The sequence below is a fragment of the Otolemur garnettii genome, unplaced genomic scaffold, assembly GCF_000181295.1.
Source record: "Otolemur garnettii isolate 467f Iridium unplaced genomic scaffold, OtoGar3 scaffold00018, whole genome shotgun sequence".
Lineage (NCBI taxonomy): Eukaryota > Metazoa > Chordata > Mammalia > Primates > Galagidae > Otolemur > Otolemur garnettii.
The window spans coordinates 24,419,666-24,424,133 of record NW_003852413.1 but is presented as its reverse complement, the minus strand read 5'-3'; the positions used below and the strand labels follow the sequence as shown (position 1 = coordinate 24,424,133).

At 45.8% G+C, this 4,468-nt stretch overlaps 1 protein-coding gene across 2 annotated transcripts in view; it reads left to right on the top strand.

Moving 5' to 3' along the window:
- CDK12 (cyclin dependent kinase 12) overlaps window positions 1–4,468 on the top strand; it is a 104,850-nt gene that overhangs the window by 93,684 nt on the left and 6,698 nt on the right. The window contains exon 18 of one of the 2 annotated variants that reach the window (XM_012803023.2): window positions 2,300–2,331. The exons of the other annotated variant lie outside the window; for it this stretch is intronic. The gene's annotated coding sequence lies outside the window, so the exon portion shown is untranslated. Of the gene's footprint in view, window positions 1–2,299; window positions 2,332–4,468 lie in introns of those variants that run through there. 2 annotated transcript variants of the gene reach the window in all.

Below are 4,468 nucleotides of genomic sequence, written 5' to 3'. Positions count from 1 at the left end.
AAAAAAAAAAAAAAAAAACCCTAAATATTGAGCTTTTAAAAAAATCCTAGAATCCTATAAGTGTCCCTGCCGTGTTATAAGCCATTGAAGAATCTTATGTCAAAAAACATTGTAAGGAGTGGTTTTATACCTCTTGTCTCATGTCTAAGCCTAGAATACAGGTTTTATGATATATCTTATATATACTTTTTTTTGTTTTTGAGCCTGAGTCTCACTGTGTTGTCCCGCTGGGTAGAGTGCTATGGTGTCCTAGCTCACAGTAACCCCAGACTCTTGGGCTCAAAAGATCTTGCCATGGCCTCTCAAGTAGCCAGGCCTATAGTAGCTCATCACAATGCCCAGCTAGTTTTTCTTTTTTTTAATTTTCTTTTTGAGACAGAGTCTCAAGCTGTTGCTCTGGGTAGAGTGCTGTAGTGTCACAGCTCACAGCAACCTCAAACTGTGGGCTTAAGCGAGTCTCTTGGTTCAATCTCCGAAGTAGCTGGGACTACAGGCTCCCTAGTTGTCATTGTTGTTTGGCAGGCCCTGGGCCGGGTTCAAACCTGCCAGCCCAGTGTATGTGGGCAGGATCCTACCAGCTGAGCTACAGGCGCTAAGCCAGTTTTTCCATTTTTAGTAGAGATGGGGGTCTCAGTTTTGCTCAGGCTGGTCTTGAAATCCTGAGCTCAAGGGATCTACCCTCCTTGGTGCTAGGATCATAGGTGTGAGCTACTGTGCCCGGCCTATATTTTATATCTTTAGTTTTTTTTATATTTATATATCAACACATAGAGAAATATTTTGTAATAAATATTTTGTAAATAAAGGTACATTTAGCTACAATTTCCCATTTTCCGTATGTATGGTGACCTTTGGGATACCTTGTAAGAGACAATTCAAATTCAATGCCCTGAAGGCTGAATTAGAAATCCCCATCAGTTCATGTAGTGCCATGGCCCTAGAGTTCTTAGGCCCCTTTTGGGTCTTGTAGTGGTGATGTACACTGGAGAGCAGGACAGGTTTCTGCTCCCACTCTCTTGCTTTTTTCGCTGTTCATATGCTAGAGTTAAGGAGGAAAGGAATAAAAGAGAAAGGGGTCTTTCAGGCAGTGCCTGTGGCTCCGTAGGTAGGGCTCCGGCCCCATATACCAAGAGTGGTGGATTCAAACCTGGCCCCGGCCATACTGCAACAAAAAGTAGCCGGGTGTTGTGGCAGGCGCCTATAGTCCCAGCTACTTGGGAGGCTGAGGCAAGAGAATCGCCTAAGCCCAGGAGTTGGAGGTTGCTGTGAGCTGTGATGCCACAGCACTCTACCGAGGGTGATGAAAGTAAGACTCTGTCTCTTAAAAAAAAAAGTGAGGGAGGTGCCTGTGGCTCAAAAGGGTAGGGTACCAGCCCCATATGCCAGAGGCCCATTCAAACCCAGCCCTGGCCAAAAAAAAAAAGAAGAAGAAAAAGAGAGAAAGGGGTCTTTCCTACCAGGTTGCCAAAGGTGATTTGTTGGCATCCTCCAACAAATTCAACATTCAGAAAATTCAACATTCTTTTTTTTGGGTCTTTATGAGGCTAAGTTGGGATAGGGGCAAGGATAGGTACAGAGCTTGGAAAGCAGTACCAAAAATTTGTTATACTTTCTAGGACTTTAATACTTTTCCTTCACCCAGAATTCCTTTCTCCTCTGTACCCTAATTTATATATCCCCAAAGCCCCTGGGAAGAGCAGGATTTGCCTCTCTTCAGTGCTCCCAGTCTCCTGCTTTGCCTTTAGACCTTCAGAATTATCATCTTGGCTGATTCTCTACCTTCTGTACTGCAGGCAGGATTAGAAGGGCCCTCTCAAATTCTCCCAAGACAGTCTGGAAATAATCCATCTGGGAAAAAAAAAGGATCCATTTAGGATCAAGGGCTCCCTAGGTGTTGGCAGGGGAGGAAAGCTGTGCCAGGAATAAGGAAGGAAAGGAAGATCCTCTTGTCAGGAGAGAGCAGAATAAAACCTTGAAGTGGGGAGAAGGCAGAGGGTGAAGTTTGGGAACTAATACCTGTAGTCCCATCGGTGGGGCTGGTTGTCTAATGTTGGGAGAATAATGTTAGTATTGTTTGGGGAACTTATTAGGTGGCTGCTGTTTACAGAGCAACTGTTTCTACTCTGGATCACAAAACAGTGAAAGAGAGAGCATACAGCAAAGGAGTAGGGATGGACACCTTTTATCCCTCCCTACTCCAACATACTGGAGGTATATTAGAGGTGTTAAAAAGCCATTAAAGCATTCTAGATTCTGAATGTTATTCTTTTTTATCTTTTTTTTTTCTTTCTTGAGACAGGGTCTTATCATGTCGCCTTGGATAGAGTGCAGTGGTTTCGTCATATCTCACAGCAAGCTCAAACTCCTATGCTCAAGCAATCCAGCTGCCTTAGCCTCTCATGTAGCTGGAACTACAGGTGTGTATCACCACATCCAGCTAATTTTTTTCTATTTTTTGTAGAGATAGGGTCTCACTTATGCTCAGACTGGTCTCAAACTCCTGGCTTTAAGCAGTCGTGCTGCTTTGGCCTCCTAAAGTGCTAGGATTATAGGTGTAAACCACCTACCTGGCCTCTGGGTGTTTTTCTAAGGAATAGAACAGAACCTCTCCCTCCTCAACCCTATCAGGCCTGCCTCCCACTTGCAAGGTTGAAAGATCTATAGCCTGGAGTCAGAGCCTAGAGTCCAGAAGAAACTCTGAGCCTTTAGGGGTAAGAGGGGTAGACTTGAAATGAGTGGAAGGCTGAGATAGCAGTACCCAGACTCTAGAGAAAAGAAATTAGGCTCACTGTTGGCCTAGGCTTTAGCTTTCTTCCTTTTCCCCTCAGTTTTTTCCACTCACTGGGGAGAGATTTAGCTGTCTGAACCTGCCACCTTGATACCTTGAAGGTCATTATGTAGGTCCCTTCTCTGTAGCTGCCAAAGCTCTGGAGAAGGAGAGAAAAGGCAGAGAAAGGGGTAGACAGATATGGCAGTGACATGATGTTCATCACCACCCAAGGAGAGGCCAAAGAGAAGAAACTGACCAGTGAGCAAGCCAAGAGAAGATGCCTACTCCTGAAACAGCATCCTTACCCCATTCTCTTCTGCTCCCCGTCTCACATGTCAACAAGGCTGTATGACCAAGTGTGCCAGCTCTCCTGGCTGTGATCCTGCTTTGCTGTGCAAGCAGCCAGCTCTCTATTCCAGTACAGAGCACCTCCTGGGGTCTCCCACACTCCTTTGCTCGCTTTTCTTAATGTATCTGTATTGATTCCTAGAAATGAAGAAGGGGGCTATGGCCCTACGAGTAGGAAGATGGTGGTCTCTGGAGCCCATTGGGTGCCTAGCTCCTGGAGGATGGAGGGAGGGAGAAGGCTTCTGGCAATTCAGCCAAGCGCAAGGTTCTGGTGACTCACAGCAATGGGGGTGGCTCACGAAAACAATGGAAAGGAATGGAGTCCAGGCCTGTTAGAGCTCTCTTTTTCCCCATTTCTTCCTCTTCTGTGAACAGAGGTCTCCCATCTGGACTATGGAAACAAAGGAGCACTGGGCATTCCTGGTGAGGAAAGGACTAGAGAGGCCAGTTGTTCTTTTTTTTTTTTTTTTAAGACAAAGCCCCAAGCTGTCGCCCTGGGTAGAGTGCAGTGGCATCACAGTTCACAGCCACCTCCAACTCTTGGGCTCAAATGATTCTCTTGCCTCTGTCTCCTAAGTAGCTGGGACTACAGGCACCTTCCACAATGCCTGGCTATTTTTTGGTTGCAGCATCATTGTTGTTTGGTGGGCTGGGGCTGGATTCGAACCTGCCAGCTCAGGTGTATGTAGCTGGTGTCTTAGCCACTTGAGCCACAGGCGTTGAACCAGGCCAGTTATTCTTGTCCTGCTCTTTCCGTTGTTTGGACATTCACACGTGATAGGGCAGCTCAGTTTCCCCTGACACCTTCCAGAGGAGGGGCTCTCTTGTCAGATAAAGCTACTCCCCTTTTCCCTCACTTGCCTGCTCAGGCCTCTGGGTACTCAGTGGACACCACAGTTTTAGAAATAAGGAAAACAAGCACTATTACAAAACTAAAACCTGGTCTTAGTACTTTCCTCTCTGGAAACAGATAACCTGATACATGAGAGGAAAGGTTGGAACTCCTGGGTTGGTTGATCCAAGGTGTTGGTTCTGGCTAGGAGGTAGGTGTAGAACCATAGATCGTCAAAAGTGCTGGTTCCCTCCTTCCTTAAGTGCCAGGTAGGTAATATACATCTTCTTCATTCTTTCTGAATCAAGTATCATAAGATACTGTGTGTTTGAGATCACAACAGGAGAAAGACCAGGTTGACCAGGAGAACGATTCATGACTGTGACAATGATCCCAGGGGACTGTGATTGGAACTGGCAAAGGGAAACAGGGATCTTGATGCTAGTGTATCCAGACACATAATATAATGAACACTCCTACCTTTAACTTCAGAGAAGGATAGGCTGAGAGTTCTATAG